Consider the following 25,060-nt stretch of genomic DNA (forward strand, 5'->3'; position numbering starts at 1 on the left):
GATAGCATTGGAAATGTAATTGAGGAAAATACCTAATTAAAAAAAAAAAAAAAAAAAAAAAAGAGTGCTTGCCACCTACGCTAAGGACCCAAGTTTAATCCCCAGGACCCACACCATGGAAGAAGAGAACAGATTTTAATATGGTACCTTTACTCCCACGTATGAACTGTGGCTTGCCCATTCACACACCCATGCATGCACACACACACACACACACACACACACACACACTGCAATAAAGATATCTGTGCTGAAATTTGAAGCTTCCTTTTTATCCATGGCAGTCATGGTAAATATATTCTATGAAACAGTAAAGGTAGAAAATGAATTAATAAAAAATGAGGGCAGGTAAATATGCTGCCAATATTGAAGATTTATCCAAATCCTCCATTCCTGTAATCTGTGAATAGTATACACTTTCATTAAGACAAAACTCTGTAAGACAGCAAACACTTGTTTACAAACACTATTTAGCTTTGACTCAACCTCAGCATTACCTTCTGTAAGCTTTTATTTTGAGCCAAACAAAAACAAACAAACAAAATATTCCTGGGCCTCTTAGGAGAGGGAGTGTGCTTGGAACTACAAAATTCACAGCAGCAGGTTCCAAAATAAATCAGGCAGGATGCTACAAATATGAAAACATGTTCAGATTTGGGGAATGGGATATTCATGGACATTTTCATTATGGCTTCTAGTTCAACTTGCATAGTGATTGCTGCAGCGTGTTTCAGTCACCAGATAGTCCAAGTCACTACAGCTTGCCTGTATTAGTAAATCCTCAGAATACAATGACATTTATCAAAATTCTTGCAGAAAAGCCATGGAGAAAGTTTTCCAAAAATACATTTCTGATATATAGATTAGTCAATTGCTTCTCAAAAGTAATCTAACATTTATAGGCACTTTGACACACTAATGAATAGATAGGTTTGGATGCCTGGACAAGTATTCCTGCCAATGACAGGGCAGTCCAAGAGGAGGCTAAATTGTTTGGGAACAGCAGGCATTCACAGTTCCAATCGTGGCATCTGATCATCAAAAGGGTGAAAAGGCACACCACATGCCAGACAGGCTCCTGCTGACCAAATGGCCTTTAAATCCCACTGCAGAATAATATTTAAGCCTTCTCAAGCTTGCTGTCTGTTACAGTAATTACCAGGCACACACTGGATCTTGAAGTAACTTCACATTCTGTCATAAGGAACTCTGTTACAGTGGCCTTGAGTGTTGGCCAGAGATGAATAACTTTTGGTGTTTTTCTACTGGCCAGTTCTTTCCATAATGTTTATCACTTCAGTGGGATGAGTCATACCTGGAGAAGGGGGTGGCCATTCCTGGTAGAACAGAAGAAAGCATGGCTCTTGGCTACTGAATGACCACCTAATTGTAAAGAATTCCCAGTGATCAATAGAGGTTTTACCCTCAAAATAACCCTCTAAAGCATCATTAGAATTCTATTTGATAATTTCAAAAGAAAGTTTTTGTTCTGTTTTGTTTTGTTTTAAGGTAACACTTAAGAAGGTAACACTTTGGGCAAGGTCACTTTGTCAGGAGATGCCAGTTTCTGAAGGGACTTGTCTCATTAGGTTCTCTGTGCTGGAGTCATTTTCCTGACTTGCCAACTAACAAACATTTTATAGAGTCCACTTGGTTTATTCAAATTTGCATTTATAGTATTGTTATTTAATTCAAGTGAGTCAGGCTATTTGAAGGAATGCTATTATATCACACTAGAGAAAGACCCAATCTTTGAAGAGTCCAGTAGTGTTCAATACCTGGCTTCAGCTGTGTATCCTTGGGAAGTCTCTGTCTCAAGTACTAAAGGTTCAGCTACGTGGGTGGTTCACGCCTGTAATACCAGCACCTGAAAGAAGGATCCTTTAGACTTGAAAAACATCTACAAACACACAGCAAATTCAAGACTAACCTGGATTGTATAAGATCCTGTCTCAAGAAGTGGATGCTCACAGTCATCTATTAGATGGAACACAGGGCCCCAATGAGGAAGCTAGAGAAAGTACCCAAGGAGCTAAAGGGGTCTGAAACTCTATAGGAGGAACAACAATATGAACTAAGCAGTACCCCCTCCAGAGCTTGTGTCTCTAGTTGCATATGTAGCAGAAGATGTCCTAGTTGGCCATCAATGGAAGGAGAGGCCCTTGATCTTGCGAAGATTATATGCCCTAGTACAGGGGGATGCCAGGGCCAAGAAGCAGGAGTGAGTGGGTTAGGGAGCAGGGCAGGGGGAGGGAATAGGGGACTTTTGGAGAGGAAACTAGGAAAGGGGATAGAATTTGAAATGTAAATGAAGAAAATATCTAATAAAAATTAACATTTAAAAAAGACCCTGTCTCAAAATAAATTAAAAAATTACTAATTAATAATAAGATCTACGTGTCCATTTTTCCCTTTGCAAAACAAGAGGGATGAACTCACTATACAGGAGCTTGTAATTATTTTATGTTCTAACCAATGAGGGCTAAGGTGACGGCACAGAAGGACAATGTGAATGACTACAGCAATGACCTGAATACCTCAATTTCTTGGAGCAAGGTAATGTATGCAGATCACTGAAACATTCTTCTAGTGAGTGGGGTCTTCTTCCTTCTCACCTTGTGCATGGCAACCAGTCATAATGGCTGTTCCTCTTGGGTCTATGTCTGGGAGTGCCCAGACAGGTCCTAATCATTGACAGGACAGACAGAAGGAGGCCATGTACAAAATAATCAAAGGGGCATGCTTCTGCCCTAATAGAAGTGATGGTCTCTGTCCAGCTTCAGAGTTGGCCATGTTTTTCTCCTATATGTTTAAGCAAAAAGACATCTTTTGGAAGAAATAGGACAGTTGAGTCATCCTGGCTCAACACATGTGTCTCTGCTATTGGTCCATCCCAGCAATACCTCTACCAAACAGTACCATCTTCACAGCATCCTCTGGTGTGAAATCTCTCATTTCCAGTTGCTTCTCAGGATAATTTTCCATGTTGTAACCAAATTCAGGATGATGAGGAGGTAGAGACACAATATAATTTGCTTCTTTCACTTGCCTAGATGAAGCTGTGGGATCAAAAGGGGAACTTGGAAAGATGCTGGACATCTTAGTGGGAAAAATTCGGTTCCTGTTGAGTTAATCTCTCCTGTTTCCTGTTGACAATTTCCTGCCAGATTATATCATAGAGACTAGAAAAAAGCCCAGTCAGAAGAAAAAATAGAAGGGTTAGCAGAGTTGAACTTAACTCCTGGCAATTTGGAAACTAACTCACAAATCCCTTCTCTCAATTGGATCTAAACTCACTTCTCATGAAGATAATGGAGGACTTTAAGAAGGAAATAAATAACTCCCTTAAATAAATACAGTAGAACACAGGTAAATAGGTAGACGCCCTTAAAGAGGAAACAGAAAATTACCTTAAAGAATTTCAGGAAAACACAAACAGGTGAAGGAATTGAACAAAACCATCCAGGATTTCAAAATGCAAATAGAAACAATAAAGAAATCACAAAGGGAGACAACTCTGGAGTTAGAAAACCTAGGAAAGGAATCATGAGTCATAGATGCAAGCAGCACCAACAGAATACAAGAGATGGAAGAATAAATCTCAGGTGCAAAATAAACCTTAGAAACTTGAAACAACAGTCAAAGAAAATGCAAAATGCAAAAAGATCCTAACCAAAAACATTCAGGAAATCCAGGACACAATGAGAAGATCAAACCTAAGGATAATAGGTATAGAAGAGAGAGAAGATTTCCAAATTAAAGGGCCAGTAAATATCTTCAACAAAATTATAGAAGAAAACTTCTCTAACCTAAAGAAAGAGATGCCCATGAGCATACAAGAAGACTACAGAACTTCAAATAGATTGGAACAGAAAAGAAATTCATCCTGTAACATAATAATCAAAATACCAAATGCTTTAAATTAAGAAAAGCAGTAAGGGAAAAAGGTCAAGTAACAGATAAAGGCAGACATATCAGAATTACAGAAGACTTCTCACCAGAGACTATGAAAGCTAGAGGAAGATAGAGGAAGTATCCAAATTTTAAAAATCAGAAATGAAAAGGAAGGCATAACAACAAAAACATGGAAATTCAAAAAAAATCTTCAGATCCTACTACAAAAGTTTATACTCAACTAAAATGGATGATGTGCATGAAATGGACAATTTTCTAGACACATACAAGGTGCCAAAGTTGAAACAAGATCAAATAAACCACCTAAACTGTCCCATAACCACTAAAGAAATAGAAGCTGCAGTTATTAATAATCCCAAACCAAAAGAAAAAAATGCCCTGGATCAGGTAGATTTCGTGGAGAATTCTATCAGACCTTTAAAGAAGACCTAATACCAATATTCTTCAAACAATTCCACAAAATATAAACAGAAGGTACACTATGAAGTTCATTCTATGAAGCCACAATTATGCTTATATATCAATCCACAAAGACCAAATGAAGAAAGACAACTTCAGACAATTGTCCCCTATGAACTTTGATGCAAAAATATACAATAAAATTCTTACAATCTAAATCCAAGAACACATCAAAATGATCATTCATCATAATCAAGTAGAATTTAACCCAGGGATGCAGGGAGGATTCAATATATGGAAATCTATCAACATAATCCTCTACATATACAAAATCAAAGGAAAAAAAACCCACATTATCATTCCATTAGGTGCTGAAAAAGCATTTGACAAAATTCAGCATCCCTTCCTGTTAAAAGTCTTGGAAAGATCAGGAATTCAAAGCCCATTCCTAAACATAGTAAAAGCAACATACAGCAAACCAGTAGCCAACACCAAACTGAATGGAGAGAAACTTGAAGGAATCCATCTAAAACCAGGGACTAGACAAGGCTGAACACTCTCTTCCTCTCTGTTCAACAAAGTACTTCAAGTTCTAGCTATGGCAATTAGACAGCAAAAGGAGGTCAAAGGGATACAAATTGGAAAGAGAGAAGTCAAAATATCACTATTTGCAGATGATATGATCATATACTTTAGTGACCCAAAATATTCCACTAGAGAACTCTAAAGCTGATAAACAACTTCAGCAAAGTGGCTGGATATAAAATTAATTAAATAAAATGAGTAGTCTTCCTCTACTCAAAGGATAAACAGGCTGAGAAAGAAATTAGGGAAATGATATCCTTCACAATAGCCACAAATAATATTACATACCTTGGTGTGACTCTAACCAAACAAGTGAAAGGTCTATATGAGAAGAACTTCAAGTTTCTGTAGAAAGAAATCAAAGAAGATCTCAGAAGATGGGAAGATTTCCCATGCTCATGGATTGGTAGGATTATATAGTAAAAATGACCAACTTGCCAAAAGCAATCTGGAGATTCAATGCAGTCCCCATCAAAATTCTAACTCAATTCTTCATAGAGTTAGAAAGAGCAATTTGCAAATTCATTTGAAATAACAAGAAATCCCAGGATAGTGAAAACTATTCTCAACAAAAGAACTTCTGGGAGAATTGCCATCTCTGACCTAAAGCTGTATTACAGAGCAATAGTGATAAAAACTGCTTGGTGTTGGTACAATGACCGTCAGAAAGATCAATGGAATAGGATTGAAGACCCAGAAATGAACCCACACACCTATAGTCACTTGATCTTTGACAAAGGAGCCAAAACCATCAAGTGGAAAACAGACAACATTTATAACAAATGGTGCTGGCTCAACAGGTGGTCAGCATGTAGAAGAATGCAAATCGACCCATTATCTCATTAATCCAAGTGGATCAAGGACCTCCAGATAAAACCAGATACACTGACATTTATAGAGGACAAAGTGGGGGAAAGCCTTGAATATATGTACACAGGGAAATATTCCTGAACAGAATACCAATGGCTTGTACTGTAGGATCAGGAATCGAAGAACGGGACCTCATAAAATTACTAAGCTTCTGTAAGGCAAAGGGCACTGTCAATAAGACAAAAAGGCAGCCAACATATTGGGAAAAGATCTTTACCAATCCTACATTCAATAGAGGGCTAATATCCAATATATACAAAGAACTCAACAAGTTAGACTCCAGAAAACCAAATAACCCTATTAAAAAATAGGGTTCACAGCTAAAGAAAGACTTTTCAACTGAGGAATATCTAATGGCCTATAAGCACCTAAAGAAATGTTCACCATCCTTAGTCATCAGTGAATCGCAAATCAAAACAACTGAGAATCCACTACACACCCGTTAGAATGGCTAAAATAAAAAACTCAAGTGACAACAGATGCTAGAGAAGATGTGGAGAAAGTTGAACACTCCTCCATTGCTGGTGGGATTGCAAGCTTGTATAACTTCCGCATACCCTCTGGGTCCCTTTGTCTGTGTGGAACAGGTCTCTAGTTGCAGATGGGCAAGGAGTCGGCGAATGAATGCCAGACAGACGCAATATGAGAGGTTGTGTAGAATCTGAATGTAATTTGTCAAATTGAGCATCAAACTTTTTATATAGAAGAAAATAGGGAAGTTAGGTGACACATCGGTAAGGTACAAATGAGATTACCGGATGCTTAATGACTCTTACACAAAACAGAGGAATGTAAACACAAAGACTGNCAGGAACTGGGCAATAAAACAACTGAGACAAAGTCAGCCCTATCTAAGGTTAGCTATAGTCTTAAAAGCCAGGTGTGAGGTCTTTACACTCCTAGGGCAAGGACACCCAAGTCATGGTTCTAATTAGGGAGTTCCACTCTAGCTAACCATCTCATGAATAATGCAATACTCTAAAACCACAGCCCAATCTACTTCCTAAACCATTGTAAATTCCTGTATATTGGAGCGACTTGGCTTTTATTCTAGAGGTGATTCTTAATGTCACTGAATAGGCAACATTCTTACTGAATTCCAAACTCATGGTCAGCTCAAAGACTTTCTAGGACATTGGAACACTGGCGAAGGCTCAGTTACGTCAGAATTCAATCATAAAAGGCACTTATAATAAAATAATACTAAAGAGAGCACGTGGATCCAAACACCAGACTAATGCGGGAATAGGGTATGAGTATATAGGTTAATGAGAACACCAAAGCTCCAGGAGGTGAGTTTCTGTGAAACTCTTTGCCTCGTGAGCACGTCCAGGCCTCTCGGCCTGCCAAGCAAACTTCACTGGAGTGTGCGTAGCATATAACCACTCTGGAAATCAGTTTGTAGGTTCCTCAGAAAATTGGACATAGCTAAGGACATACCTGAGGACCCAGCTATACCACTCCTGGGAATATACCCAGAAGATGCTCCAACATTTAATAAGGACACATGCTCCACTATGTTCATAGCAGCCTTATTTATAATAGCCAGGTGCTGAAAAGAACCCAGATGTACTTCAACAGAGGAATGGATACAGAAAATGTGATACATTTACACAATGGAGTACTCCTCATCTACTAAAAACAATGAATTTGTGAAATTCTTAGGCAAATGGATAGAACTAGAAGATATCATCCTGAGTTAGGTAACCCAATCACAAAAGAACACACATGGTATACACTCACTGATAATTGGATATTAGTCCAGAAGCTTGAAATACACAAGATACAGTTCACAGACCAAATGAAGCTCAAGATGAAGACCAAAATGTAGGTGCTTTGGTCCTTCTTAGTATTAGAACAAAATACTCACAGGAGCAAATAAGGAGATAAAGTATAGAGCAGAGACTAAAGGAAAGGCCACCCATAGACTGTCCCACATGGGTATCCATCCCATATACGGTTACCAAACCCAGACACTATTGTGGAAGCCAAGAAATGAATGCTGACAAGAGACTGATATGGCTGTCTCATGAGAGGCCCTGCCAGAGCCTTACAAATACAGCAGAGGATGTTAGCAACCCCCAGAGGAGCGGGGGAGGGCTGGGGTGGGAGGGAGGAGGATGTGATAGGGTATTTCCTGGAGGGAGGGAAACTGGGAAGAGGATTACATTTGCAATGTAAATAAAGAAAATATCCAATAAAAGAAAAAGTATGCCATATAGGGGAAAAAAAGCTATACAAATATCTGGACCATTAAAATGAAATAGAAAACTTACATTATTGATGCTGGAGAATTCTCATATTTTTTTCTACACATGGCATAAGGACTCCCTTAGGTAACATCAGAAATCTTAGGAAGAAACAATAAAAAGCAAGGTTAGGCCACAGTTAGGAAAGTATGTGTTGTAGCCAGATGTGGAGGTATGGCCTTTCACCCTGGCATGTGGGAGACTATCTATGGGAGTAAGAGAGGCATGAGCTCAAGATAGTCCTGAGGCTAGTTGTTAACATTCAATATCAAACAATAAAAAACAAAAGAACTTGTATTCACTGATCTAATCTTTATAATCATTTCAATTTTAGTTAGGAAACTTGGAGAGTCAGACAGAAGGATGAGGCAGAGGAAGGGAATAATCCTAACCCAGGGGCTTCACAAGCAAAGCACACACACTCTACAACTGAGCTATTTTCTTTATGGAAATACTGTTTGATAAATATTTGGTTACATCAGTTCTTTAAGAACATATTCAGTTAAGGCTGATGTCTGATTTAAACACTTTTCTAATCCAACTGCATTAGGTCTTTGTAACAATAGAACTCACAGTGTCTGCCAGCAACACTTTAATTGGACATCTTTCTGTTTTCTATATCTTCAAGTATAATGCCCACTGCCAGAACTAACTTTGATGTGAATTTGTTTATTTGACATAATGCCTTGGATGCCTTCACTGCTTCTAGTGTAGAGCAGATGGTTTTTCATGTGGGAGTAGGATTCTGTAGTTGATCTATATGGCTACTGAAGGGACTCTAGCTAAGCAGACCTTACCCTTCTCTCCGATTCCTTCTACCTTGCTAAGAAATCTTAAATTATATTCTTGAAGCCAGCCACCAAGGTCTGTTCCCTTAATTGTCCACTTTCTCTTTCTGAGGCAAACTTCCATGGTCCAGCAATCAAAATATTGAAGTCCAGCAATCAAAAGCCCCTTTTGGTTCACCCAATTAACATGTTCAATTAAAATTTATTAATCCAAATACAGGGATTCCCATTTTACCTTTTAAGCTTCCATTTGCCTTTGGGCCACCCACCTCTATCTCCTCTTTCCAGAGGCAGAACTATGTCCTCCAGTACAAATACCCCTCACTTTCCTCCCTTGACAGTTTTTCCCCATCGCCTTTGTTCCCTCCCCCTCCTCCTTCTTCTTCTATTTCCTGTCTTTGTCTCTTATACATGCCTTCTGTCCCTCTGAGGCAAATAAATTACCGTTGTGCTGAGAACTTGCTTTTGGGGTGTCTTGAGTCAATTTGAGGTTACCTACAACCACTGTATTAAAAATGGGTTGATTCTAGCAGTGAACCAATTCCAGCTACTATTATTAATTAACACCTTGCACGTTGTTCTTGTGAGTGTCTGGTGTCTGTAAGCTTAGCTTCTAAGAAACATTATCACTAGATGGGAAATTATTCCATCTATAATTTTAGTTGATTTTTTTCTAGCTTCTTGTAAGTAGCAGACTGTTTACAAGCACTCTGGCAATATACAAGAGTCCTCTCCTGTGAGCCAGATCTTTCTGCCCCACTTTAGTTCCTTAAGGCTTTATCTAACACTGCTCCCTGAGACTCATCTAATAACTAATTAATCCTGCCCTGTGCTCTCTCTTTTATATGACTTCATTTTCTCTCCCCAAATAGACTTGACACTCATCCTGAGCACTAGCCTCATTCCCTTCACATTTGCATATCCAAGTGCCTGCCTTACTGGAAATAGAAGCAACCCAGATGATATGGGATAAATCATGGAGGAAGAAATTAGTCTGACTTTCTGAGCCTTAAGAAGCATTACACAATTCAGAGTGCCTGCAGGCATCACAGATATTGGCCATATATTGCTGCTTGAACATCTGAATGGACAACGACTCATTAGAAGTTCAAAGGGAATGAATGTACCTTCTTCACTATGCTAAGGGTTTTGGGATATCACATTTATTAGTTGCAATCCCTCCTTCCTTGCTTCTTCCAATAAATACTGGAACAATAAATCCAAGTTCTTAATGACTAGGCAAGTACATAGTAAGCCCCTTGATGTTGCTTGGTCTATGGACTATAGTGATGGAACATAACCCTTGGTTCACAAAGGGAAAGCAGATTTCCTTTTCTCCTAAATTTAAGTCCTCAAAAGAGACTCCTGGTCTGAGAATTAACCTGGAAACTCACCCAGCTTTGAAACCAGCTGGAAGTCCACTATGCTGTGAAAATTAGTCAATGACAGAGTAAGAATGTGGTGGCATACTAAGAATTGCTTCATTTACAACCTTTTCCTGGGTCAGCAATCCCTTTTGTTAAAACACCAGACAATTAAGGAAAATAAGTTAGCACTGTAAATCCAAAGGACAAATTGTAAGCACAAGTAATGGGTCAGTTTCAATTTATCTCAAAAAGCCACATGTAGCTGACTTTGTGAGATTGACCCTCTTCTGCCCAAGTCCATTCTTGAAGTTGACGAAGGGCCTGTCCTGTCCTGTTCTGTCCTGTCCTGTCCTGTGCTGTCCTGTGCTGTCCTGTCCTGTCCTGTCTTTTTAAATAGGAGGCCTTTCATCCTCAAAATAATGAACCATCGGGAACTTTTGCCCATTTTAAACATGAAAAATTTGTGATCAATAAATCTTTTTAATAATTCCAACCTGCCTCGAATTTATGTACCAAAGGACCACTAAGAATTGTGATTAAACTATCTAAAAGGCTACCAGCAAAAAGAATTGCAGAATTAAAAGGATAATCTTTAAAACTAGATGAACAGGAAACAAACCAAGTCATAGTTCAGAAACCTGCCAAGGTAGTCTTTACTCTTTCATGATAACATCATACTCCTAGCAGTTAATTGGAGAATGAGGCCTAAATTTCCCATTTTCCTACACTCAATGCTCTTTAAACTGTTTCTATGAAAACTAATCACTAAATGATCATTAATGAATAATGAGAATAATGGGTGTGGTGGTGAGCATGAAAGTAGGGTAGGAAAGAATTGAGATATGTGGATATGTTGGCCCAGATTTCCTCTCCTGCATCAGCACAGGCACAGAATTTCAGACAGCCTCAGTAGGGATGCTGATGTTTCTACAGCCCAGAGGTATAACACCTAAGGTCTTATACCTTCCCATGGAACATAGTCATGCATTTAATTATATGTGTTCTTTAGAGAAAACACAAGAAATGCCTTCTTTGCTTAAATTATTAACACACACACACACACACACACACACACACACCACACCCAAGGAAGCTAAGAATTCTATCACATACTTACCATTTTCTTAATTAGGAATGTTAATTAAAATATTTTCCTGAGTGTAAAAGTGTCAAGAATGTATGGCCATGGGTCAGCAAGAATAAATCTCACTTCTCCATCTCTTTATAATATCCATGTGGGATTCCCTTACACTGAAGGATACTGAGGGTGCTAGGTATCTGTAGATTAACTGTTCAGTACTCTATGATACATGTTTCCTGTTGCCAGTTGTTACTGGTCAGAAGCTACATCTATTAGTAGCAGTTATCTTCATTTTTTAACACAATTCATTGAGAGCAACCATTTTAAGCAGTTCTTAAAAACTTTCTAGCAACTGAGCTGTCACCCCAAGAGGTAAAATCAGAAGTTTGTTTCATTATTCTGGCAAAGGATTTTAGAAATTTATATAAATTTTGTTTTCCATAACTGATGTTGGTTATGGTATTTTATCACAGCAAGAAAAACAATTAATACAAGGGTAGACTATGATTTCACAATCCACACTAGAATACAAAGATCAATGGTGGTGGGACCCTCTCTCACACCTATGTTACAAAGTTCTTCGTGGACATGAATGGTATTTCTCTGGTCTTTGTGACCAAAGACATGCCTTTGACAACAAGAGATATGCTCATAAATTGACAACTTGAGTTAAATTACTAAGATGAACAGCCTATGTGAGGAATCCACTGAGTTTGTTCCAATAGCAAAGGCCTAAGTAACCAAGATCATTCTCTAAAGAACTCCTGACATGGAAGACCACTGCTTGGCTCCACATCAAAAAATTATCATACTGTATCATCTCAGAAAACATTTATGTAAAGCTTCTTTGTCATCTCCTTAATTATTAAGAAAATTTCTTTTGCCTTACAGTTCCACAGTGTGAGAGTCCCTCATGTTGAGGAAACACAAAAGCAAGAAGTAGGCCTGATGGCAGGACCAGAAAGCTGAGTGCTACAGCTTCAAAGCAAGCAATATCTAGAAAGAAAACTGGAAGTGAGATGCAGTTTTAATTTTCTCAGAGTCTACCCCAATGCTAAACTTTCTCCAACAAAGCCATACTTCTTAAACCTCCCCAAACTGTGTCAGCTGGGAACCAATTGATCAAATACCCAAGCTTACAGAACACCTTTGTCATTCAAACTACTATGGAGACAGGTTTCACTCAACCCTTTTTTCCATTTAGTTGGGAAAAGCTTTATTCCTGAGTGTAAAATCTACTTAACCCTTTAGCAAAGGTTTCCCCATAAAATAAGAAGACTTTTTCCACTTAAAACTATAGCTCCAAACTTGGCATGAATGCAAAGAATACTATAAAACTCTCTATTCTGATGAACTTTTGCCTGAAATGTTGGTGTTTTCAGTAGTTAGAACAAGAATGATAGGACACATTAATAATAATGTTCCACAATTAGCTTGCACTGCTGAAGGTCTGTCTATAGGCATGAAAAGTACAGTCATGCAAGTGTATCAAGTCAGATTTCAATGAAAACATTGCTTCAAGATACTCAGTGTCTGATTTGCTGAATTAGAAAACCAATTTTTTCTTCATAGATCATGCAAAAGTACATATTGGCCCAGGCTCTAATTGGGACTATAACATTCAACAAGATACAAATTTATGTCTTTGTTTGAAAATACTAAGATGCTTCTCAGAGAAAGGTACTAAGTAATGTTAGAGATGCCAGGCAACTAAGAGAAATTTAAAATTCATTCCCACTCTCTCTCAGTTACTTTTATAAAACAATATTAGGCTTCTTGGTTTCTCACTGAGGGATTTTTATTGTCAGATGATATTCAACCATTACTCATTTTTTCATAGCATTGTTTTTTCATAGCATTATTTAAATGAAGCATATATATTTTCATGAACATCCTAAAAGCCATCTCATTATTAGAAATTTCACAGGTATGATTTACCTTTTTCTCTCAGAGAAGCATCTAAGAAGTGATGCACATCCTCTGTTCCTGCTGGTACATTCGTTTAATGCCATATTCCATGTTTCTCATTCTTCAAGGCTACCACTGTGCCACACCATGCTTCTCTTTTCTGTAACATTCTTTATACAGTAACACAGTGACTCTAGCCATGGCTTGACTCCACCATGAGCTTCTCTGCATGTTCCCAAGTCCTGAATTCCCTGGCCAAAGAGTCTTCATTAGCCAAAGTATCCTCTATGTCTGTCTGTATTGTACAGCTTGGAAGCCTTTTCCATTGTTTTGAATATCTTATATTGACATCAGTTAGAGTTTAAGAAACTATTAAACCTTTTTTATTAAACCTTGAGATTAGACTTCTAGAACAGAGGGCACTAGCTACTGTGTATCTTCATAGAAATCTATGCAAGAATGCAAACCAGCCATCTTATTTGTAAGGAAGAACCAGAAGCTTTAATCACCTTGGTGGGATCGGGTTAATCAGCTACTGCTGACATGCTGCCACCCAGACCATAACCAAGAGTGTCCAAGCGTCAACCATTACTGTGATTATTTGAATCATAAATGACCCCCACAGTCTTTGGTGTGTGAGTATTCAGTTCCCAGTTGGTGGCACTATTTGGCTAGACGTAGGGGATGTGGCCTTGTTACACTATTTATGCTACTGGAGATGAACTTAGAAGTTTAGACACTCATACCGTTTTGAGTTTTCTCTCTCTCTCTGATACCTGTTTGTAGTCTACAATATGAGCTATCAGCTGCTGCTCTAGCCACCATGCCAATTCTCCAACATCATGAACTCTACATCTCTATAACCATACACCTGAAGAAAGTGTTTCTTCTATAAGATGCTTTGGCTATGGTGTTTTATCACAGTAGAAAAGGAACTAATACAGGGGCACAAGCTGACCAGAAAGCCACCATCTCCCTTCCTCTGGCCGATAACAACCTCCATTCTAATGAGAGGTTTCCATGAGATGAAATCCACTGTTGAAATGAGACTATTGTATCTAGACACATGGAGATATGCCTTTGTACAGAGACTTACTGTGACATGAGTATATTATGTGTTAGCTAGTTTTTGCATAGAGAATTGAGAGTGGTATACTATAACTGCTCCATTGCAGGCTGGTTTTGTGGGGACCTAGATGACATGGATAAATTAGATCTTGGCCACAATGAACTGGTTTTTCATAAGGACCTGACTGGCTTACTTTTTAGGTGACTTATCAAAACAGTGTATGAAAGAATGAAAGTAGGGTTTTGAGACTTGACAAAAAGTACAAAGTAGGAAATAATCTGAAATCAATGGGAAAATACTTCAAAACAGAGGCCCTTTACCAGAAATATGGCCTAGTTAAACAGTCATCCCACACTTAAGTGCTGCAAGTTAAATCTGCTATCTGGTGGATTTATTGTGTTGCCATTCAGGACAAACTTCCCTGCCCCTAATATTGAAGCAAAGTGAGACACCCAGGAGCAAAATCATCTCAGGTGTTGGTGAGCTCAGCAAAAATGTAGTCTCTGGAGACAGCTTCTTTGGGGCAGCATGTTTAATGGGGGAACAATAGCTACTTAAACCACTGGAGAGCTTTTAGAGTAAGTGTAAATTGTTAGCCAGGACTATGGCACTGAAGATTCCTCATTTGCATAGGAGGAAATTCAGGTGCTGCTGGACATGACCTTATAAGGAGAGGGAAAGTTTAAATGGGCTACTGGTCTATGTTACCTCCTCCAGGGAGCAAAGGTAGGATTGAGCTACCTGTGCTAGGACACACAGGCCTGAGGTAGTGTGGGAGCAATCCTACTTCTGTCTAATGCAGGATGAGATTTCTGGCATTTGGACACACTTTGACTACTCTTGTTTTTGGCTGACTCTTCATGGATCCTCAGATCCACAGCTCCAAATTGATTAACCTCTATGAACACCTGTTCTATGCCATGGTGTGCTGTGAATTCACAGATAAGGCCCTAGCTTACCTGTGAATTCACAAGCTAACAACCCTGCGATCATAGAGAGGAAGAACTTTAAGTAAAAAAATCTGTGCATAAAATGCTACTGAATCGAAGATTGAGATATATACTAGATGCACTGCTCAATTGTGCCTAGGAGCTGACAATAGGAGATATTCCTGGGGATGTCTGAGCAAGTGAAACTAAGGTACAAATATGTTGATACTGAAATATGAAATATAATCGTCCTCAAAGATTTTAGCAATTCCAAAACTCCAAAAATGGACAGCAGGGCAGGAGAGGACTATTGGACATGCTGCAACTTTCCAGGACAAGAGTTCTACTCCACACTTTTCATTCACTTTAGACCATGTCTAATAGTCACCACCCAATCTTAGAAACAGGATGCTGCACACAGATGTTAACTGTCCTGTCTGTTGTGTTTATAGAATGATTGAGGGATATGTTCTATGGAGTTGTGGTGAGGTGTGGAGGAAGGGGGTGCCTCAAAGCACCCATGCTGAAGCATCCCTTCCCCCTGAGGGACCAGCAGGGACCTGATGGTATAATGTAGAATAGACTTTGTGGAGTTAAGAGGGTAGTAGAGGTAGAGAAATGGAGAGAGAGAGAGAGAGAGAGAGAGAGAGAGAGAGAGAGAGAGAGAGAGANGAGAGAGAGAGAGAGAGAGAGAGAGAGAGAGAGAGAGAGAGAGAGAGAGCAGTCAGGATCATGTGGAGAGAGAGGTGGGAAGAGAACGGGAACTGAGGGAAGGAAGCAGAGAAAGAACAAGAGAGGAGCAAGAGAAAGCAAGAGAGCAAGAAAGCAAGAGAGCAAGAGGAGGCAAGCAGCCCCTTTTATAGTGGTTCAGGCAACCTGGCTGTTGCCAGGTAACTGTGCGGCAGAGCTTAGACAGAATGCTGACATTGTCCAAAGCCAGAAAACTAGAAATTGATGAGTCAGGGAGAAAAGCCTGTGGATATCTGTCTTAAAAGCGTTTCTTTTTTATTTGTTTGTCCTGAGGCAGGGTCTCACTACAAAACCATTAAATCCAATAATCTCTTGTCTTTGCCTCCAGAGTGTTGGGTTTACAGGTGAGCACCAACATACCCAATCAATACCAGATTTCTTGATGTAAATACAGTTAAATTTTGGAGTAGAAATTAGTTGTTGTGGGGCTACTCTTTCAATCTCTCTCTCTCTCTCTCTCTCTCTCTCTCTCTCTCTCTCTCTGTCTCTCCATCTCTCTCTCCCTCCCTCTTTCTTCCCTCTCTCCATTAATGAGTAAACTAGAACTGAAACTATCTGTATAAATATGACCAAATGTCCCTGATAAGATGACTAACTTAAAGTTTTTTCACATCATGGTATCCTGAAAATGAGTTTACTTTGTTCATAAATTCCAGAGACAGAAAATATGTCAACTTTGAAGAACTATCTGGTACATATTAAAATATGAACAGGAGTTGATGTGATGTCTCAGTGAGTATAGTGTTTACCCCACAATCATGAAAACCAGAGTTCAGATTCTGGGATACTGTGACTGAGAAACATCACCTAACATGTTTGAACACTTAATCTCCAGTTGGTTGTGCTGTATCAGGGAAGAAGGTGAAATACATAGGAGACTTAGCCTTGTCAGAGCAAGTGTGACACTGGGAATGGACTTTGAGTGTTTATAATCTCACTATATTCCCTGTTCTGTCTGCTTCCTATATGGGGGTCAAACAAAAGCAGCCACCTTCCTGTTCCTACTGCCACCATGCTATGACATGGCTTCCCCATCGTGAAGACTCTTTTCCTCTAGAAGCATAAGCTAAACTAATATTTAAGTTTCTCCTGTTCATGTTATCTTATCATAGCAACAGAAAAGTTACTAATACAGATTCATAGCACCCACATAAATGCTAAGCACAATAGTAGGCATCCATAATGCCACACAGAGAAGTAGAAGCAGATGCCTTGAACTCATTGGCCAGCATAGTTCAGTAAGAGACCCTATGTCAAAACATAAGGCAAAGAAAGATTGAGAAAGGCACCTGATGTTGACTTTTGACTTCAACATGTAGGCTCACATATGCACATGTGAATTCACATGCACATGTCCACACATTGGCACCATGAAAATACATACACATGCATATATCCCCCCATGTACATGAGAAGTAGAATATTGATTGAAGCAAATACTTAAGCATGTAGAAAAGCCCAGTGCACTAAATTTAGAATGTAGGTACAACAGAACCAGTCCTATAAGCATGCCCTTAGTGCAACCAAGGCTAGGGGCTTTGCCTTTCCCGTAATCTTTCATGCCAACCAGTAAATTGCTGTTTGAAGGCTCTACCCAGTGAATGGTGCCAAGGACTCAGCAAAAAGAGTCTGCCCTCTGCGACTTCTCTCTGATAAAAGTGTGTCTGCTGTGCTCATGTTACATGATGGAGTCCTCATTAATAAATAACTGGAGTAGGAGGCTACAAATTCCACTTTTAGGTTACTACAATGACAAATAAGGTATGAAATCTTCCAGACACAGGAGTAGGTGGAGAACACACAGGGATAATAGAGATACATGGTAAGAGGGACAGAGACAGATGACAGAAAAGAAAAAAATAAAGGAAAACATCCACTGTAGGTTTTCTACATTAAAAAATTTCAACATGAGAACAACATAAAGAACTTTTAATATACACCTAGGTAAGTACTGAAGCAAACTGAGAAAGGCAGAGTATCCATAATACAGTGTTAGGATACTGTGCTCATGAAACAGCCTGGTGCAAATGGGGAGCCATCCCAGCTTAAGTGGGACAGGCTCACTTGGAGACTTTGTGTAAGAGGAGGTAAGAAATTGTTGAAGGACAATTACAGTCCTCCAGTATCCCTGGAGTCCTCATCTCTGCCATCAAACCCATATTTGTTCTCCCCTTGTCTTCTCATCTCCTTTCCAGGCAATCTTAATTGCTATTAAAACAAATTGCTACGTTCTGTTAACTCAGATGGAGCACACTGTGGACATGATGATGAATGAGCCGAAGTGGTCTTCAAAGCAATGCAGATTGCTCTGTTCTCTGCCTGTTACAGGAAGCAATTTGTAGACAAACTTTCTACCCTCTTCAGAGGACAGAATCAAGATCCAAAGAGCTAACCCCTCTTTTTCTGTGATCTGTTATCTGAAAGAAATACTTCAGAGAGATTTGTTTGCTATTTTTGCATTAGTTATGAAATAAGGTGTTGCTTTATAATCAATGCTTTCAAGTATGCTACACCTTAAATTACTCAGAAAAAAAAGATCCAACTTTGTAAAATTCCTTTACTTTTACCACGCTTTCTCTTCCTAAGCTCCCTTTCTGTTGCTGCGGTACTACTTGTCACTAGTGAGTTCAAAGACAAACTTGAATTAAGAAGTTGGCCATATCAAACTAGTTCACAAAATAGAGCCAGAAGTAACACAGCCAAAGTCATTCCCCATCAAAGTCATTCTATGAGACCACAGTCACCATAATACCTAAACCACTTAAAGACTCAATAAAGGAAGAGAATTTCATACCAACTTTTCTTATGAACATTGATGCAAAAATACTAAATAAAATGCTTGCAAACTGAATCCAAGAACACATCAAAATCATTATCTACTATAATGAAGTAGGCTTCATCACATATACTGTTCAATATATGACAGTCCTTCAATGTATTCCACCTTATAAACAAACTGATAAAAAGAAATCATTATCATCTCATTAGACTCTGAAAAAGCCTTCGACAAGATCCAGTACTCCTTCATGTTAAAAGTCTTGGAGAGATCAGGAATTCAAGGCACTTACCTAAACATAATAAAGGAAATGTATAGCAAGCAAATACTAACATCAACTTAAATTGAGAAAAATTTAAAGCAATTCTACTAAAATCAGGCACAAGGCAAGGCTACCCACTTTCTCTGTATCTATTTAATATAGTATTTAAAGTTCTAGCTAGAGAAATAAGACAACTATAGGAAATCAAGAGATACAAATTGGAAAGGAAGAAGTCAAAGTATTGATATTCACAGATGATATGAAGTATACATATGTGACTGAAAGAACCTAGTGGATAAACCCCCACTCGTGTCCTGAGTCGGTGCACACCCAAGGAATCATAAGATACCATCTCGATGCAAACACATGAGGTTTAATGACATTGCTCTGGGCCGACACATATCTCACAAAGGAGACAGAGGTTGTCAACCATGAGGCTCAAAACTAGGGTTTTTTAAAGAAAAGGGTCTGGGGCTGGGGGAGGAATTGGCGCGGTTTCATATGATTGGTTCATTTAAACATCAGCAGAATGATTACACATCAGAAAAAGAGTACCTGCAGGTCAGGGCGTCAGGAATTTTGAGGGCTGGGTGCTTATCTAAGTCAGCAGAGCATCTGGTTAACATTTAACCCAGGTCAGAAGAGCGGGAGGTAGGGAGGCATCAGGCCAGTCCGGACATTCTTATATGTCTTCTCTATGTTTATGGCTAGCCACTTCCTGGGATGACTTTACAGCCTTTGTTCTTTGCTCTAGGCCCAAAAGGCGTTCCTAACTAGCAAGCCTTATGAGTCATGGACCTTGAATTTTAATTTTCTTTCATGACCACAAAAATTCTACCAGAGAAGAACTCCTAAACTCCTTCAGCACAGTGCTGAATGCAAAATTAGCTTTTAAAAAAAGTAGACCTCATTTATACAAATGATAAACAGACTAAGAAAGAAATCAGGGAAACAACACCATTTACAATAGTATTTATGCTTTGTGGACACTACACATATATTGCATGCACCTGAGGAGACAAGAGGGGAATTTTCAGTAACTGGTTGTCTCTTCACCTTGTGGACCCATGGATTGATTTTTAAATTTCAGTAATTAGGACTGGCAGTTAGTATTCTTACCCACTGACCTATCTCCCTGGCCTTAAAATTATATGAATATGGACCAAGACATTAGCAGAGAACGTGTAGAGATATGAATGGTTTTGAGGGCTATATCAGATCAAAGGAGCCCAAGAGTGAGTGGACTGAGACATTCAACCTTTGTGAGGTTTACTTGGGAATTGTAGTTGACCCACTGCCTTCAAGTCAGGACTCAGAGCCCTGGCCAAGCATCACAAGATCAACACTGCTACCCTGGGCAACTGCAGTGCCTGCCTAGCTCTGCATCCATTCTCTGTATATGGTACAGTCAGTGTTCCAAGGCAATTAATATCTTTATTACTTACTTTCAATTTTCTTTTTTCCCATGACACCCTTGATGCTCAGTTTCATATGTACATCTTAGATTCTGATACCACTTCCAGAATAAAACCTTCAAATTTTCTTGCATTTTTAGCTTAATTATCTGCATTAAGTACTCAACTTTTCCAACTTCAACTTCCAAAATATATTCAGCCCCTCAGGCCCAGTACCCTTCACAACTACCACTTCTTTTTTATCTAAAGGAGAATTTGGTGGTCTATCATTAAAGCTATGCTTCCAGAGACCAATTATCTTACATATCTGTATCACCACAGTATATCTAGAATATCGGCCTGAATTTTGATTAAAATGATGTTATATTGCTTCTGTGCTATCACTTTTAACTGTTCTGAGATCTCAGTCTGATTAAGAATTGGACTCAATGGTCTATGAATTGCAGGATTCAAGGAATGTTATCCACTGAGTTAGGCCACATGAGAAAAGAAGGTGTTCTGGGTGCTTGTCTCATCGTGCTATGTATTCAAATGCTAAATAATGGCTCCCAAGAAATGGCTAACCTGACTAGCAAATCCTCACATATAGCAAGTGATGCTATGTAAACCTTCTCCCCAGTTTAAAGCTATTGATTAAATAAAAATGGCTACAGTCAATTACTGGGGAGAATAGACATAGACAAAGTATCAGTTAAAGGGCTGAGGGTTGCAGGTAGAGACCATGAGGAAGGAGGAAGGAGGAAGAAGGAAGAAGATGAAAACAGTAAGAGGGCATTATGAGAGGAGAAAGACCAGGAGCACATGGCCAGGAGAAGTGAACTCTGAGGACAGGCTGATGGAGCAGAGATAGCCCAGAAGAGTCATAAACAGGAAGTATTTGGGGAACACAGCTAGAGAAGTAGCCAGACTTGCATTAGAAAAATAGACTAGGTAAATTCCCCCAGTATTTGTGCTAATGCTTAATAAATAAATCATAGTCCATGTCTCATTCATTTGGAAGCTAACAGAGGTAGAAAGAATTTACTAATCTACAAAGATGAATTAGGTTCATGACAAATCTATGCTTCACTTGTATTTCCTTAGTCCTTGGGACATCCCTATAGAAATATGTACATAAAGGCTTCATTTTTTTATATATGATATGTGCATAATTATACATTAAAGTTGAGGGAGAAAAGAGAGAGTAAGAGGGCAAGAGTGAGTGTGTGTGTGTGTGTGGGGGGGGGAGAGAGAGAGAGAGAGAGAGAGAGAGAGAGAGAGAGAGAGAGAGAGAGAGAGAGAGAACCAAGAATTGTTGGAGAAGCCACTCTGAAGGTTTTATGTGGAAGCCAGTGTCATGATGGAACTGGAAGTCATCAAAGCCTTAGAAGTAGTTTTTTGTTTTTGTGTCTGTTTTAGTTTAGCTCTAGAAATTGCCCATTTTACAGCAGATGTTTATTAAAAGCAGGCACAATTTTTTAGCTGCTTATTAAAGCATTTGGAACTCAAATCTTCAGACAAGGCAGAGTAAATAACCTTGACTTAATGAAGCTTGAGACAAGTTTGGAAGGGAGATTAAAAGCAATGATAAATTACTAAATTACACAGGATGTTACAGTCATTATGTGCTGTATAAAAGAAAAATATGGAGAATAGGATAAGAACAAGTACAGTTGTCATTATTTAAAGAAAACAAATCTGGGTGATTATTAATAAAATGATAGAGTGCAGTTTTGATCTCTATGTGAAAGATAACTCTAGGGGAATGGCAACACAGACTCAAAACTCAATTCTGGTTGGACTGTTTTTACAACATAGGGGCTGTTATTGTGTAAGGTGCTTAAGGACAGCTGACTTCAAGCTTGCAGAAGCGTTCAGAGATGTCACTCTACAAAAGAACTGCAGATCGTAGGTTCCTTGCATGTGTTGCACAACATGTGGGCTTTAAAAAAAACTGGAGCTGCAGAGATGGTAAGAGTGCTAAATGCACCAGGGATTACTTTCTCTCTAATTGCTCATAAACTCCTATCTTAGGGGAGGAAATACTACACAAAATATAAAGTGGACTCAAATATGGAATAATATAGATTTAAATAGGATGTGCTCAGACAACTCCTAGTTCAGACAGAGCATGGATAGAGAGGAACATAAGAGTAAAGACCTACGGACCTGTTTCCAGCTGCTAAACACACCCTCCCTTTCACATGTACTATGCACACAACAGTTCACTGCATCTCTGAAATGCCTTGAGAACTGACCTGCTTACCTCATTTTATGGATGGAGGAATTGAAGCTTCTGGGAGAGCAAGAAATTTGCCTGCTCTTGACAACAGTTCTGTTGGCATCTAGATTTTAACTCTATGAACACTGTAACCTTAGGAGGCTGTGTTATTCTTTGGTTCTCCATTTTATAAAGTTATAAATGGAGGCAAGTGGACCAGATGACTTAAAAGTTCCTCATCCGGTGTTACCAGGATAGGCTAAATCCTGTGCAGTCTTAGCCTAGGTGTTCTAATACTACCCATAGTGATCCTGGTGAGAGTAGTGTCTGACATAGTATCCACATCAACAGATGCTGAATGAAGGCTTGTTATAGACCAAGATTTGTGCACACACACTTCCTTTATTCTCTCTTGATAATCAATGAATGGAATATGGTAGAGACCATTCTATAAATATCTTGACTCTCTTCCAATTTTTCCTTTTGGAATGAGAACTTTTGAAATGGTCCTTTTAGGAAATCAGGTGCCAGACAGGGAGTTATAGCAAGCATCCACATAAAAAACAAAAGGCCCCAGACACTAGTTCTGAGTCTCCAGGATAGAGTTCAAATGCTTTTGGCTCTGCCAGTTCCCAAGTATACATCACAGGAGACTGTGGCAACCCTTAATCCACAAAGCCATATAATAAATCTTATGTACATGAAACCTCCAGCTGACTATGTGCAGCCATAGTCAAGGTCTCAAAAACAAAAATAGAAAGCAGAGACTAGATTCAGACTCTAAAACATCAGCTTGAGGTTGAAATTTTGGACTCTACCTTTTCTGAGAGAAAGGAAAAGTGAATGATTTTCTTTTAACTATAATTAATTTTTATATAATGCACACATTTGGATCTAATATTTCTTACTGTGAAAAGCTTACAGCATGTCTTACTAAAAAATATCCCCATAACACCAATGCAAATGCCCAAAGTATTCAGTTGCCTAACAAATAAGTGCCATCTGGGGATCACCTGGCAGGTCCTCACTGGAGTCCACTGCAGCCAGCAACAGTGCTCCCCATTGTTATGTCTCCTGCAGTTATTTTATCAGTCTCTCACCAGAACTTCCTCATTCCATTTAATTCAACTCATTATCTCCATTAAGTGTTATCAATGTGACCACCAAGAGACCCACTGATACCTCGTTTAATAGCCACTCCATGCTGTTCAAAAAACCTGTATTCAAACATTTCTTGTTGCTCTTTTAAATTATTTTAGATTTATATTATCCAGAAGTGGTTGTGCTTAGTGTTCAAGGTCAAAATTAGGCATCAGATCCCTTAGAATTGAACTTCCAGATGGTTGCGAGCCACTATGTAGATGCAGGAAATCAAAGTTGGGTCTTCTGTAAGATCAACAAGTACTCTCTTTTTTGTTTCTTTTTTGGTTTTTCGAGACAGGGTTTCTCTGTGTAGCCCTGGCTGTCCTACAATTCACTTTGTAGCCCAGGTTGGCCTCCAACTCAGAAATCCACCTGCCTCTGCCTCCCAAGTGCTGGGATTAAAGGCATGTGCCACCACAACCAGCTCAACAAGTACTCTTAACTGGTGAACTATTTCTTTAGACCTTCCTGTTGTTTTTCAAGAAACATCCCTCATTCTAGAGCTTCATATAAAAGTTATCATCTGTGTTTGTGTATGCACTGGGCATTTTAGGCTCTAAAACTTTATCTCTAAAATTAGGGAGTCCTTTCCTGTAACTGAATGTCATTCAATCCATTAACACCATCATGTTTCTGTCCATTCTTTGTTTGTGGGTTCCTGAGTATTTTTCTGGTTTTATACAGCTTCATTTTAAGCACTAAATGTTCTGATAAGGGATCCACAAAAAATTTTGTGTATTTTGTTTAGATGTGATAGAGAGAGAAAAGTGGGGGAGAGAATTAGTTTTGAGTGTGTGAATGGTGTGTGTGTGTGTGTGTGTGTGTGTTAGTTTTAACATACACATCACTCTAGCTTCCAAGTTCAGTTGGGCCAAGAGTTGTGGTCTAATAGCTACAAAGGCTTGAGACTCACAAGACAAAATGGTAGACACTCTCTTAACATTTTGTTTTCTTATGGCTTTGTTTCAAAAGCACTAGTTGAGCAAGACTGATACCCAAGGTCATTAAAGAGTTAAAGACTCTTAGTTTCATGTGTACAAATAATTCTACTTTCAGAAATGCTAGGGGCCAATCACCATTCATTAGCACACATTCCTCTAGCACTTGCATTGTATATGATACTCACCAGGCTTTGTAACCAGTAGGGAAGCCAATGTTGTAAAATAAACAAAATTGGTGTCAGACTGAGTATAATCCTGAGCTTTTGCTGAGTAATATCAGAGTGCCTGGACAGCTTACCTCTACATGAAATATCTGTTATTTAGTAATGTGCAGAACATTCTAATTTTTCAGGCCAAAATACTGAGCTATAAAAACAAACTTATCTACTATTATTTAACTGCTTAGGCTCCTA

This window comes from Mus caroli, chromosome 14, assembly GCF_900094665.2.
Source record: "Mus caroli chromosome 14, CAROLI_EIJ_v1.1, whole genome shotgun sequence".
Classification (NCBI taxonomy): Eukaryota; Metazoa; Chordata; class Mammalia; order Rodentia; family Muridae; genus Mus; species Mus caroli.